This window comes from Micropterus salmoides, unplaced genomic scaffold, assembly GCF_014851395.1.
Source record: "Micropterus salmoides isolate LMB-PRFRI ecotype aquatic unplaced genomic scaffold, ASM1485139v1 Ms_hic_scaffold_18, whole genome shotgun sequence".
In the NCBI taxonomy this organism is placed as follows: domain Eukaryota; kingdom Metazoa; phylum Chordata; class Actinopteri; order Centrarchiformes; family Centrarchidae; genus Micropterus; species Micropterus salmoides.
The window spans coordinates 16,086,240-16,102,336 of NW_024040928.1; the positions used below are offsets into that span (position 1 = coordinate 16,086,240).

The 16,097-nt window shown below is 39.9% G+C and overlaps 1 protein-coding gene across 2 annotated transcripts in view; it reads right to left on the minus strand.

Moving 5' to 3' along the window:
- Nucleotides 1-16,097, minus strand: part of usta (uronyl 2-sulfotransferase a) — a 69,248-nt gene that overhangs the window by 15,215 nt on the left and 37,936 nt on the right. The window lies entirely within an intron of this gene.

Below are 16,097 nucleotides of genomic sequence, written 5' to 3' on the forward strand. Positions count from 1 at the left end.
ACATCAAGTGGGCTGGAGGACACTCTCATTTGTGATACTGTTTGGGATAAAACTGGTTAAAACTCTCTTGTTGCTGGTGAGGAACCTCTGAGTAAGAGGCCGCGGGGGTAATAGAGGCTCTGATTGACACCATCTTATTGGTAAAATAAGATAAAAACAATTCAGTCAATACAGTCATCATTACTTCCAGCTGAGGCACAAGGAGGGGTTGGGTTTACCAGCTGATCCACAGTCTTAAACAGAAACCTGGGATTGTGTTTATGTGTAGTAATGAGTTCAGAAAAATAGTGTGTTCTCGCATCCTTAACCATGTTATTGTAGTTAATTAATAAATCCTTCAGACTGAGGTAATGGACTTGGAGACTGGATTTTTTTCCATCTGCGCTCTGCTTTCCTGCATTCCCTTTTTAGGCTGCGAATGCTGTCATTTATCCAGGGTTGCTTACTAGCTTTAGACGTAGGCCTAGTAATATTTGTCGTAATATTTAGTGTCGACAAGCAGATATGATTGAAGTGATCGACCAGATTGTTGGTGTTGGAATCAGACAGGTGTTGGCTTTGGCTCTGAAAGAATGCGCAAAACTTTGAAACATTTTGTTCATTAAAGATGCGAGAACACACGGAGCTTGGTGAGGCGGCATGAGTAACAGGCGATTCGCAGCTAAAAACAATACCTCTGTGGTCAGATATGGTCATGTCCACCCATTCCACAGAGGAAATGCTGACACCCAGGGTAAAAACCAAGTCCAGTGTATGACCACAGTTATGTGTTTGCCCTTTGACATGTTGTTTGAAGTTAAAAGAAGTGGCCATATTTAAAAAGTCAGTTGCATTAACATTGTTGGGGTCATCAACATGAATATTAAAATCGCCACAAAGAACAATTCTGTCATAATTTAAAACCAGAGTAGATAAAAATTCAGGAAGTTCTGATAAAAATCCTCCTGGCAGTTTTGGGAGGCGATAAATCATAACAAATATGATAGGTTGCAGCCCTCCAACTTTAAGAGTACGAACTTCAAAGGAGTTAAATTCATCACAGCGTACTTGATGACATTTTCCCTATACACGCTCACTAGCCCACCACCACGACCACTGACCCTCGGTTGACTAAAACAATCATATTGAGGTGGACACAGTTCAGCTAGCTGGCTATAGTCATTCATTTGCAACCAGGATTCAGTTAAAAACATAAAATCTAGATTTGCAGACAAGATAAAATCATTTAAGTGTTGTAGTGTTATACAGTAGCATCAATTGCCAATTTAAATAAATGATATCATAAGGCTATATAAATTTTAAATGATGTTATAACTCAGATTGCAGAGTAAAATAGGATAATGTCAACTTAGTTATGTGTAGTGTAAATTTATATAGGAATCTCAAACTTGCTTCAAAGTAATAAAATATGTACAAGCCACTTGTGAAAAAAAGCAGACTAATTTCAAATAACTCTTATGACAGGTCTGGACCACTACTAAATTGTGTTTGTGATTAAGAGAAAATGCAATGCCTCTTGCATGAGGCCCAGTGATCGTTTGGGGTTAGAAAGCATGGGTTTGGGAGTTAAAGGACTGGGAATATCTGGCTTGATGCAGAAGACATACAAAACTGGATGAATCTGAAAATAGCAAGGGAACTTCGGTGCTGCAGCAATGTGCTATATGACAAAAATATGGTGTTTTTTGAAAATGAAACCATGTCAACCTAATCTGGTACAACTCCTAAATGCAATTATGAACCTGAAAAGGAGTATAATATGTTTTTCCAGTCCTATATTGTAGTTCCACAACTCTCTTCATGTAGACCTTCATTTCAGCCTCTGTCTGAAACAAATTGTAGATGCTTCTGTCTCTTTAAGCTCCCCCTCCTTAAAGCCCACGGTCTTCTGATTGACCAAGACCAGAAGCAGGCTGTTGTTGTCGCTGAGCGGTACAGACAGACTGAGCATTGCTGTGCAGAGCAAATGACCATATATGGAATACCGGCTGTGTCTGGCTCTGTATGTTGTAGAACGGAGCCGTTGGTAGAAAAAGCAGTTCAAAACAGAGCATTCCGAACAGGAGGAAATGTGAGTTTTTTGCTCACAGGGATTATTTTTAAATACTTTTACCACATTATTTGAAGCTTTTAACATGAACTTCCAACATTGTAACATTGTAGATAAGTAAGTACTGTTTAGGAACTGTTTGAATGTCCTGCTCTAAACTATGTATAGGCACCAGTTACGTCATAACAAGACTATTTGGATAGCAACAGTAATAAGTATACTTGTTTATGTACACAGGGCAGTCAATCTGAGGCCCCAGTCAGATTTAGGTTTCACAACCTCCTGCTTCTATATAAACTCAGTACATTTCCACTCACTTTGCTTCCACTTTCGGTGGATCTCTCCTGCAATAAAATGTAAAATCTTAAACTCTACACTGTAGAATTTAGTTTACCACACTCTGGGTCTGCCCTGCATGCCCTGTCTCTATTAATCCACTAGCCCACCACCACGACCACTGACCCTCGGTTGACTAAAACAATCATATTGAGGCGGACACAGTTCAGCTAGCTGGCTATAGTCATTCATTTGCAACCAGGATTCAGTTAAAAACATAAAATCTAGATTTGCAGACAAGATAAAATCATTTAAGTGTTGTAGTGTTATACAGTAGCATCAATTGCCAATTTAAATAAATGATATCATAAGGCTATATAAATTTTAAATGATGTTATAACTCAGATTGCAGAGTAAAATAGGATAATGTCAACTTAGTTATGTGTAGTGTAAATTTATATAGGAATCTCAAACTTGCTTCAAAGTAATAAAATATGTACAAGCCACTTGTGAAAAAAAGCAGACTAATTTCAAATAACTCTTATGACAGGTCTGGACCACTACTAAATTGTGTTTGTGATTAAGAGAAAATGCAATGCCTCTTGCATGAGGCCCAGTGATCGTTTGGGGTTAGAAAGCATGGGTTTGGGAGTTAAAGGACTGGGAACATCTGGCTTGATGCAGAAGACATACAAAACTGGATGAATCTGAAAATAGCAAGGGAACTTCGGTGCTGCAGCAATGTGCTATATGACAAAAATATGGTGTTTTTTGAAAATGAAACCATGTCAACCTAATCTGGTACAACTCCTAAATGCAATTATGAACCTGAAAAGGAGTATATGTTTTTCCAGTTCTATATTGTAGTTCCACAACTCTCTTCATGTAGACCTTCATTTCAGCCTCTGTCTGAAACAAATTGTAGATGCTTCTGTCTCTTTAAGCTCCCCCTCCTTAAAGCCCACAGTCTTCTGATTGACCAAGACCAGAAGCAGGCTGTTGTTGTCGCTGAGCGGTACAGACAGACTGAGCATTGCTGTGCAGAGCAAATGACCATATATGGAATACCGGCTGTGTCTGGCTCTGTATGTTGTAGAACGGAGCCGTTGGTAGAAAAAGCAGTTCAAAACAGAGCATTCCGAACAGGAGGAAATGTGAGTTTTTTGCTCACAGGGATTATTTTTAAATACTTTTACCACATTATTTGAAGCTTTTAACATGAACTTCCAACATTGTAACATTGTAGATAAGTAAGTAAGTAAGTAAGTCATAAAATATGGGAAAGCATAATAGGTCTCCTTTCAAGCTGGGGTAGGCAATTTATTTCAAAATCATTATTTGTTATAGTTTTGAAATTCTGATATCCATCCTGACAACAATCACTACAAAAATCAAATTTAAGAATCAAATCATTGGCTGGCCGGCCTACCTTCCTACCCACCTACCTACCTGTGCGCACTTGACCATGCACTCACTGCGCATGAAAATATGTTTTTGTGGAGTGGCTTTGGAATTTATTCAGTTGGATACTTTTAAATACCTAGCTGTAACTTGCTATTTCTCCAGCATTGCCTACCCCAGCTTTAATAATACCAATTGTTTTGTAAAATTAGAGTCATTCCCTGACTGACTCCCTTTATGTAAAAACCTGATCAGCTGAGGAACTGTTTGAATGTCCTGCTCTAAACTATGTATAGGCACCAGTTACGTCATAACAAGACTATTTGGATAGCAACAGTAATAAGTATACTTGTTTATGTACACAGGGCAGTCAATCTGAGGCCCCAGTCAGATTTAGGTTTCACAACCTCCTGCTTCTATATAAACTCAGTACATTTCCACTCACTTTGCTTCCACTTTCGGTGGATCTCTCCTGCAATAAAATGTAAAATCTTAAACTCTACACTGTAGAATTTAGTTTACCACACTCTGGGTCTGCCCTGCATGCCCTGTCTCTATTAATCCACATCATCACGTCTACGTTAAAACAAGTTTATTTTCTGCAAACTCCCCCCCTTGACCATTAGTCCAGACCAATTAGCCCGGCGCTAACCCCTGACGTCCCCTCCCCCACACCCCGGTTTATGTGCGGACCCTGAACACATTTGGCACATTTGGCGAGTGTGTGTGTGTGTGTGTGTGTGTGTGTGTTTTCCAACCCACCCCTCTAGTCTGTCTGGCCAGACCCTCTCTCACTTACCAGGGAGAGCTGCAGGAAGACAGAGGGAAAGTCTGGGATTCCAGGCATACCTGCAACCCCTCGACCCCGCACCCCCTCCTTTCTGAGCCCACGTGGAGTTCACACAGGGCTCATCAGGGGAAACGGAGGAAGAGCCAAAAACCAAAGAAAGCCATGACTGCTGCCCTGCATTCAACTCAATTCGTCTCTTTATAACTACATTCAATACTAAAGAAGCCTAAATAATCAACACCTGTGGCAGAGACAAAAATGGAGGTCAGAGATTATACAAAAGGACTCCAAGAGGATCAGTCCAGATATTACAGAAACAGCTTATATATAGTTTGTGTTTCTGCTTACAGAGTGCTTATGCCGTTAACAGGAAGTGAAAGCTTTACTCTAAAAGAAATAAATCCTCGATAAAAAAAAACATTACAAAAAAAGACAGCTGGCTTGAAATCAATGTTTTAGCAGCCCCATCAAACCAAATTTCAACTTCTTCTAGCACCCAATCCAATCTAATACTCTGTCAGTGACCAAAGGCAAACTGTTGAGTGTAGCTGGTGCTACACACTTTGAATCATGCTCAGATGCTACTAGGATACTATTTACAATCTGTGTTTGTACTGAGGCCAGACACTTTTCAGCGTTTGCGTATCTGTGGCTGTGTGATGCAGATACACAAGGTTCATGGCTGTAGAGCATCTGAATGTTGGTTAATGTTACTGGTTAGAGAGAAGAAACAGGATCCTACATGAACGCAGACGCGCTCACAATAAAGATGTTGTCTTTCTTTTTTCTGGAGGTTTTTAAGGAAGACTTTCCCCCCCAGTTTCCACACAGGAAATATCTTAAAGCTCTCTCTCCCACTGAGCCTGCTCGCCCTGTGCTGAAAGGGACAGACGGGTCACTATACGCCTGAAATCTGCAGAAGTTCTGCAAAGTTCCAGGCACCTTCACTTTTTGGCAACGCACGCACGAGGCATCAACCCTGGGCAAATCCATTAGCGGGCTACTGGGAGAGCCAGCTGGAAAATGGTGCAAAAACTGCAGTCTCCAGCCAGAACCACAACTGATGAGACCAGCATCTCTAAACTTAGACGATCCACTCTGGGATCTGCATAAGTCAATACACACAGAAGTACACATGCAAACAAATACACAAAGACAGAGACACACTTTACAGAATCACACACAAACACAAGCAGAGACATACACTCTTAAACAGACCCCCCCTGCAGAGACACTGGAATGCACACACTCTTTCTAAGGACCACTGCTTGGCACCATTCACAGATATGTTTTATGTCCAGAGAATTAATGAGTCCAGTGGTGTTCTGCCACTGTGTGTGCAGCCAGCGTTTCAGGGTTTTGATGAATGCATGAACAAGTAACTTATTTAATATTGGCTTAACATTTACATGAAATCGGTCAGTAATGGTTATACATATTTAGCATCTGCTGACCATTCGAAAGTGGTTAGCAGTAGGTTATTCCTAAAGGATGCCATTAATAACGTCATGAGAGGATGTGAGTCATTGCTGCAAAACTCCCACAAGAACACACAGTTAAGTCACCTTCTCACTCAGATGACTAGCGGAAAGAAGCTACGTAACCAAAATATTTCTGTATTCTATTTACTGAGAGGCAGTCGGGAAATTTTCTTAACTTCTGCCCCCCATCCGGGAATGTCAAAGGTCAGGGTCAACTACAGAGCAATAGCCTCTGGAGCTGGGTGGTATAACTTCAGTAGTGGGAAGTAACTAATTGCGCTCTTCCATTACCAGTACGAGCTCAACTCACCTCGCCTCGACTGTACTCTACTTGACTCGGTTTGGCCGTGCTCCGTTTAGTAGCCCTCAATGTAGCTGGTCGTCATAGCGATGCCATACACAACTGCCGCGACTTAATGTTCAATGCGACACACACACCAACGATCCACACAGCTTTCTCTTTATTTAAGTTAAAATGTTTCCGTTTAACTTAAATAAACTTTACATTACTCAGAATGTAAAGTAATGAGTAAGTACATTACTCAGAATGTAAAGACAGATAAGCGGTATGAAACCCTTACAGCTGTGTTTTCCTCTGCCGTTGTTGCTGTAGCGGTCTGTGTGATGGCTCGGGAGGCTTCCACCGCCACTTGCGGAGCTCCTCAACTCCAAAACTTTCAAGCACATTTTTGTTCAGCCATCACTTTTTGTAAAACTGTCAATATTCGAAATCTACACAGTTGATTTATCACCTCAAAACTCCTCAGGAGTGGATTTAGTGATGAAATTACATACGAAAACTGTAAAATATAAAACTTTCTGTTTCTGGCATAGACTGTATATAAAAATGGACGTAGTATCCGTGACGTCACCCTTTGGTTACTGAAGAGCAGGGGCGAGTTCAATCTCAAAATGTTTTGCACCAGTTTGCAACGTTTTCTGATTGAACGACATGTTTCCTTGCAACGTTGCGCAACGTTCTGCAAGGGCTTCGAGGTATGTTTTCTCCCGTTTGGTGGACGTGTCTTAGGTGTTATCCAATCAGCTGCCACAAGTTTGTAAACACAACGGCGTTAGAAAGGCAAGAAAATGCAGCGCGCTTGCGTACACAGCAGGGTGTTCAAGGCACCGCCATTTCCGTTGAAAAAAACGTTTTGCTATGTTTTGTTGGCGCTGAACTCGCCCCAGTTTTGAAGCCCGAATTGGGCGGAGCTGCTCGTCGCCATCTTGGCAGCGAGTCACCGCGCTTCACTCACGGATAACCATAAATGGGCAGAGAGGCAGGTTGTGGGTGGAGCTGAGGTCACGTGTTGCTGAAACCACTCCCCCCTAGCTCGGCATGACCGAGTTAGCTCATGCTAAGGAGCTAATGCTATATGCTACGGTTAACTATAGGTTGCTATGGTGCGTTCCATTTGACATGGGAAGTCGGAATTTCCGAGTTCAAAGGTCAAAAATTCAAAGGGAATGCCCCCTTAAGTAGGAATCCTGACTTCGGAAGTCGGGAGAATCACACTACCCCGACTTCGTGATCCAAGATGGCTGTCGGGGTATTTATTAGCACTTCTGTGTACTTGTGTCTCATAGAAATGTTCGTACACAAAGTGCTGTCCAACAGCTGTATGTGGTCGTGTTGCTACAGTGTTTAGTATGAGTAAATACCGCACAATGCGTTTTTTTTAATCAACCGGCTTATCAAAAGCTACCCTGGCCTAGTTGTAGCCTAAACAACAGCTGGCTGAGAGTGGTTTTCCGACTTGTAACTGGAACGCCGTCAACTCGGGTGTGACGTCATTCCCAGCTGCGACCTCCGACTTCCGAGGTAAATGGAACGCACCATAATAATCCTCCGGTTCTGTATGGAGGTTGGAACCTGCAGCCGTGTTGTTACCAGTTTATGGTCATTACCAGCTCAAAGTCAAGGTAAGACACCGGAACATATTAAAATAACTCACATATCTGTTATTGACATTATACTTCACAAGGTTTTAAATGTTTTTTTAATATATAAATGTGGTGACCAACGTTAACTATGAATCAGTTATTAATTAAATTAATGTTTACAGCATGTTTACAATGCTTACAGCTCAAACAAACAATTTGAAGCAAATCAATTAAGATTTGAGCTCCAACCCTAACCCCCTAACCCTAACCCTACACAACGTTAGTTACGAGTCGTTTTTGTTTGATGTCACTTCAGTATGTTGACGTTACTCGTAATAAACGTAATAAGCTAGCGGTAGAGTCCTTAGTTACATGATGGAAGCTGTATAACTTGTAAAACGTTAGCCACGGCTATTATCACGTTAATTAATAAATTTTATTTATAATGCACTTTAATGTTACATTTCGACGAAATCTCAAAGTGCTACAGTAGCACTAGCAGGGGGTTAAAAACAGTTCCCAAGATATAACAAAATCAACAAATAGCAATAAATAAATAAATAGTGTTGAAAGGCCTTTTGAATTCCCCACACCGCTATTTTGAGTATGTTGCTGCTGTCGGCAGGTCTGTGTGAGATTATTGTCTGGAATAGGACACTTGAGAGAGAATGGTACTTTTTGTATTTGATTTTAGTGATTTTTTGATTTTAGTGATCAGTTCTAGTTGAGGATCTGATGTCTACACGTCTGCTACTCAAAACTTAAATTGTAAGTAATGTTACTAAGACAACTGGCAACTGGACATTTGATATAAAATTGTCTGTCTTAAGAGGACAACACAAAAACATTTAAAGACTGCCTTGTTCCATTTCTCCCACTTATGTGCCATAATAGTTCTGTCATCATTAAAACACTGAGGCATCTTTTAGAGGAGCATCTCAATAAATTAGAATACCTTGGAAAAGTTCATAGTGAGCACCAGAACCAGACTGAGAGATTAAAGGCTTCAGAAATCTATGCAGGTGTTATGAGTTATTAGCTGATTAGAAAGCTCTTCTCCAGTTGACATTTCTGTATAATTTACAATACAGAAATCTATTTAGGCTATTCTAAACTTTTTATACATTTTGAGATACTGGAGTTTTTATTTCCATGGGCTGTAAACCGTAATCACCAAGATGAAAACAAAAAGGGATTGAGATGCTTCACTTTGTGTAATGAATCTACAATATATCAAAGATTCACTTCTTGAATTACGTTAGAGGAGTAACTTCTCATCTCAGACTCATCTGTATGACTTATTATTACTAATCTGTATGACTTATTACATTTACTTACAGAGATCTGGGATGCATCCTCAGTGTGCTGGAAGTCTGTATCTGTTGGGGTGGACTGACGTGGAAAGGCCTTCTCTCCTTCAGTTTACTTTGGGCTTTAAATATTGTTCATATTTGTATTATAGTTCCGTTTAAAAAAAGATATGGTTTATGGTTCACATTGTAATAAATTCTATATATATCAGCACTCCCTGTCTTTACTATTTACTGAAAAGCTAATCGTATACCACAGATAAAACATGAAACATTAAAGCTGAACTCTTGCTAAAGAACATCAGTCTAGTATAAGTTGAAAAGTGAGAATACTCCCAACATGTTTCACATGAAATGTTGAAAAGTAATTATGCAGTGTATTTAAGTGTGTGCAGGAGTATTTTTACTTTTTACCTTATACTTTAAGATAAATAAGGAGCCATACACCCAATAACAGAGCCTGAAGTTTCTGAAGAGTGCCTTGTTTGCTGCTCTGATATGTCTAGTTTAAACACAGAATAATGTGGGCACATCTAAACCATCCTGTGGGTAAGTGCTGAAACAAAGAATGAACTGCACAGAGTAATTATGAATCCCACTAGGTGTTATTTATTGTGACGTTGCAAACTCTGAGGTCTCAGAGCTGATTGAATGCACTTTTGCATTCTATACAATGTAAGCCACACAAGACCTTCTCAGAGGTCGCAATAAATGGCACAACCTACAGGGCTTCAAAACTATTCAGTGTGCAGATAATTCCTTGTTTTTAACAACAGAGTAACTTCTCAGTCAATGTCACATTTGTCTGTTAAAGAAATGTCAAAATAAAACAGTATCATCCTTTCATTTTTTACCTTCTACTAACATATATGCAAAATGTTGACCTTAATATTTTCATTTACAGCTGTTAACTATAATATATTGTTGAGTTTAAATCACACAATTTACAATTAGCATAGCAAACAGCTGATGAATGAAGAATGAGATTTTATTTTATGTATAATTAGTCTGATAAATTTTATAACAAAGTATTCCTAATACACAAGCAATAGTTAAAAAATTTAACTCTTGTCTTGCATTCATGAAAACATCAATATTAAAAGGTTACAAATGTAAAAGTAGTTTTGTATGACTTGAAATAATGTGTTGGAAGAGTTATTATAATGATAGAATTTGTTGATAAGAACCCAGTGTCATAATTTCACATCAGTAGTGAAACTCAGGTGTGAGTAAAAAGGCTGCGCAAAGCAGAAGCTGAAGAGCTGGTAGCTGGAGCTGTTATCTCCGGTAGAGCTGGATACAGCAAATCACATCTGGATGGTTCTGTAATCAGCTCCTCTGGCACCTGTAAAGAGAACAATGGGTAGACAGTTAAGCAGCTTCTTCCAAAGTGCTATTAAGCTACTGAACTCTGAGATCACCTCAGCATGAAAACCTCTCTGGCATGTGACAGTAATTAGGGGTGGCAATGTGAAATACACTTTTTACTAATATGTGCGATGGTTTGCTGCTGAACACTGTGCAATAATAATCCATGCTGCTAGACACCTGTTGACAACTCAAGTCAGATGTTATTGAACGTTTATAATAAGGATCTTTTTTTATATTTCTTACTGAACTGTACTGCCTTTTTAGGCAAATTCTAATCCACCAAACAAACTCAGAGGTGGCTCTCACACCCTCAATTTCTCGCTTTAACTAAACCATCACCCCAGTTACAGCCCAGCTACCTGTCTGTAGGCATAACGCTCATTATATGCTGACAAAAAAGGTTGATGCAAATCTCTGCAGGTAGCCTACAACATCTGTTCTGCTGAATAATGCATCGACTTCTTTAGCTCCTTATCAGATACGTCACTGATCAAACGCAGTTATCACCTCAGAGTGCTGAATCAATCATCCCCACTGATGAACCCCACAAAGAATAGTATATTGTTTTTAAACAGTACACTCAGAGGTGCACGGTTCTCCTCGGCGAGCAGGCAGAACTCTGCAGCCGCTCCCTCCTCGGCTCTCTGCCTTTAAACCCTTCGTGTCCCTCTGGTTCAGTTGCAGCCACTTATAATAGTATCTGACTAGTATCTAACTGAACAGTGACTGCGTTACAGTATGAAGCCAAATATTACATTGCTCGTTTACTGTTAACATAACGTCAGCTAACAGAGCTGAGCCTTTACTTTACAACTTCACACAGACGCCTTTTCTTCAAAGCTTTATCACCCTAATGTCTAACACTAAGGTTAATCTAATACATTTTGGCTTCTCTCTTCTTGCTGACTTATCTTTGACTACTTAAAAGCTGTGGTTAGCACACTAACTCCCGTTAACTTAGCATCGTTAGCAGCTTGGGGCTGCTCATATCTGGCTAATTAGCGTAACGAGCAAAGCCCAGAAGCTACATGCCGACAGTGATATCTGTTAAATATTGTTAACACATAAATTAAATACAGGAATTTCACTCACCAACTGGAACACGGATTTCCTGGAGGTTCTCTCTCCAACAAACCGCACAGCCTGCCATTATTCATCCGGTATCTGCATGTAGAAATGACCAAACAGCTCCAACAGGCTGAGCCTCCGAGCTCCGTGTATTAGCTGAATGAGGCTAACAGACGGCGGACCTAGTGCTAGGAGTGAAAGGGCCAGAGACGCCTGCCAATCAAAGCGGCCACGGCCCTAATAATGCATAACTTTAAGGCTTAATATCATTTGAAGGGCAAAATTAGCTATATACACTAAAACCATCTTTTGAACCAGGCTGTAAACATTATTCTGCTGTAAAATTGGGCTTTTTTACATGGAGATGGACTCCCTTCTGCAGCCAGCCTCAAGTGGCCACTCGATGAATTGCAGTTTCAGATACTTCGTCAGCCTGGAGACCGGAAGCTTGCCGCTTGGTTCAAGTATATCCAGCTGCAGCCCGCAGACCTGACGGAAGTTGACGGAAATTAAACTTCCACATATGGATTGTCCCAGAAGACACCACGCACATAACGTGATGACGTTAATCTCGGCTCACGTACAGTATAGATCCTAATGCAAACCGTTTTATTCTTTAGAGGCCAACATCAGAACTTTAAATACACTTCTGAGAAGTTCTGAGGTGAGAAATCAACTGTGTAGATTTTGGCAGTTTGACGAAAATTTACAGCGAATTGAAAATGTGTTCCATCCATAGACTGTATGGTTCCAATGTTTTCGGGGTTGAGAAGCTCAACAAGTGCCGACGGGTGTCAATATATAGCTGCAGTAATGTTACTGGAGGCTGCACAGCAACACAGTGGAGGTTAAACCTACCTACCGCCGTAGGGTTAACCAGTCGACATGCATACAATCACTAACTTTAGGCACTAACCCTGTGATGGTTAGGGTAAGAGTAATATGCTTCGGGGGGCTGTCAGGAATAGTTAGCGAGCTAGCTTGCCTGCGGCCGGGTTAGCTCCCAGTCACACAGACCACTGCAGCCAACACAGCAGACGTGTCCAGCAACAGCTGAACGATAGTTTTGACCTAAATCAAGATACATCTGAACAGTGGTATGAATTGAAACATTGCTTTATTATTGTCATTAGGTTGTTATAAATACATATTTGCAGGAATTATAGTATTAATATACTATGATATTAACGCATAATGTACACTGATCAATCTTATTTATTGGCTCTTTTTTTTTTTAACGGCTCTGTGAGCCGAGTGGCCCAGATAAACGTCATCACGTTTTGTGCGCGGTGGCTTCTGGGATGAACCGGCCGGTTATTATAAATACATATTTGCAGGAATTATAGTATTAATATACTATGATATAGTAAATATTAACGCATAATGTACACTGATCACTACGTTAACACCTATCTTATTTATTGGCTCTTTTTTTTTAACGGCTCTGTGTGGGCCGAGCGGCCGAGATAAACGTCATCACGTTTTGTGCGCGTTGGCTTCTGGGACGAACCATATATGGAAGTTCAACTTCCGTCAACTTCCGTCAACTTCCGTCAACTTCCGTCACGTTTGTCTGCAGGCTGCAGCTGAAGTGACCAAAGGAGGAGGTGAAAGGTTGCTTTCCCTAAGTGCTGTTTCTGGGCAGTTCGATCATAAAACTGGCCACCTTTGGCAGCAGCTGAGACAAGGCTTGGTGCCTGACTGTTAAAATGACAAAGACACACTAACCAGAAATTAGCTTTCTCCTGAACAGCCTATCAGAACTCTTGGAGAGAGGGCAGGAAACCCTAAACTGCCTCCCACATGTAACCATGGCAACTGACCTCCGTCTTTGTTTAATTACCTCACATCAAAGGATATTCTCCTCTTCACGCCCAGACGTGAATTCATGAGAAACTCCAGAACACCAGAGAAAGACACTGCCCTGAATTCTTTTGTATAAACAAGGAGTACTGTCTCCTCAAAACTCAAAGTATTACCTTGTTTAATTAAATAATCTTTAAGTTACTTAAAGCCCTCCTCCAGACAGTTTTAACTGCCGTTTTTGGTTAACGTTCTTTCTCAAACAGAGAATGGGGGTGTGGTTAATAGTTGGACGTAATACATTACCATGACAACCAAAAACTGACCGGCTGGAGTGTTCACTAATGATATACTGTGTTAACATCACTAGACTGTAAAGTTTAGTACACTTTACTGTCTGTCAGGAGTAGCTATTACTTACCCATGATAGAAACTAATGTGCGTGGATCAGCTGTTATAAATCATACAGCCGATGGTCCTGTCACGCACTGCACACGATAACTCCCACTACGTTTTATGGTGCACTTACTTTACCGCAGGGGTGGGGGGTCTATTACTCTGTTGAACTGTATATAAAGACTTCTGATACCGTTGCCTCCGCTGCTGCTTTGGTAAAACGGCCGTCAGTAAAATGCATGTTGCAGACTGTATATAAGACGGTGGCAGGTGAAAGTGCGACGCGTCTTCTGTCAACTGTCCTCCAACACCGCACGCACAAATGCCATAATGAAAATTAACAGCACACTAAACCAAGAGGAGGAAAATAAAAAATAAAATGAAGATCCTCTGTTAGCTAACTTTCTGCAATAACTATGCTAGCTAACTACACCTGGCTAACTACAACTAAGTTAACTTAGCTAACTAAACTAGAAAGACCAACCAACAATCAGACACAGAGAGACCTACTGTAATTTCTAAGTAAATTACACGATAAATTAGTTAGCTAGCTCACAACGATGTTTATCGGTTTGATGCTCTGACTTAACAAGGCGTGACAGTTTTTTAACGAGGCATGACAGTGCGCCTGCGCAAGCTTGAAGAATGACGTATGACTTATGGAATTACTATAGTCATACGTCACAACCCCGTTTTAACAACTAAGCAACTTTTGCAACTTTGAGCACAAAATTAAGCTATTTGTCAAAAAATATTTGGCGAACTATGTGGGTAATCAACATTGTAAGAAAATGACTCAGAAAAATATGAAATATCATAGAAATGTCAAAATACACTGGAGGGGGGCTTTAACAAGTCCACTCCATTTGAGTAGTTATGCTACCATGTTGTTGTTGATATTTGTTGTTGAAAAGAATCTAAATAAGTTAATTTTGCAGTGTTTTCATTTTCAGCAAGGATCCCTGACATTTCTTCATTTTATGTTGTAGCCAATGCTTTGTTCCCAACACTTCCTTTAGAAATGATATGAAAAAATAAATGTTATCCTATACTACTCGATCCATTTTCCAGCTCGAATTTAATGTTAAATAACTAAACTCCTCAGTTCTTAGGTCAAGTGGTGAAGCTCAAAGTTGAATATCTACTCCTCATGTAACCAGAGCTCCCCCAAGTGGACAAAATAAGTATTGCATGCCATCGTTCTGAAATGCCGTTTAATGTATAAATGTCACTCTGTATTTACCTGTTCATAATCTGATGCCATTCGTGTATCTTGCTTATATTCTCTAAGTAAGAATGTGTAACAAGACGTTAATGTGTAGCATTTATTTCACCTTAGTTATTTAATAAATTTCACCGTAATCACAGGAATTGTGTGTGTGTATTGTCTAACTCCAAGTCCCTGTCACGAGAATTTACTACTTCGATATGAGACTGACTGATTTAAGATAATTGAGCGATTATTAACTAACTGATCATTAGTGAATAATTGTATAATTATTAAAACGTTACCCAGAGGTCCGGAGACTCTGGGTGAATTAAATCTCCGGTGGTGCCCTTTTTAGTTAATGAAGTTAATGAAATATTATGAAATATTAATTTTCATAATTTTATCAAAATCATACGTAGACATGCTACACAATGGAAAACCAAACAAAGGCGAGTCGAGTCGAGCTGGTAGTATGCAGTGGAAAAGGGGCTTACATTTTTTAAGTACAAGTTTCAGGTACTAGTATTATAGTATTGAAGTATAGGCTGTGCGGAGATTAGAAAAAACATAATTAATCTTAATTACCTAAGATTAGACTGATTAACAGTGTATTAAGTAGTTTTAAGTCCCCTTTCCTCGACTGACTACAACATTGAAATGTTGCATCCATGGTAATTTATCAGTAATAACAATCCAATAAAACACAGACTTTAGAATTTATCTGCATAATAATAAAACACAAAACATTATACTTTAATGGAAAAACAGGATTGTGCTGGTGAGATGCTTAAAAAATATTAAAGGTCTGAATAGTGCTTCCATCACTGGTGCAGTACAGCCAATCCTAATGTAGGTGGAAAATGGCACAGGCACAGGCCAGTGCTTCTTAGTGTCTCAAAAGGCTGTTTTTTTTTAAGTGAAAGCAGTTTTTCCTGTGTAAAGCCAACACTCATGTCCTCAAGATATTTCAGGAAATAATAAAAAGAGATTCCCTATCCTTTAGCATTGTTCTCATCCTGAATGAAAGACAAACATTGAGTGAGCTCCTGCTGCTGTT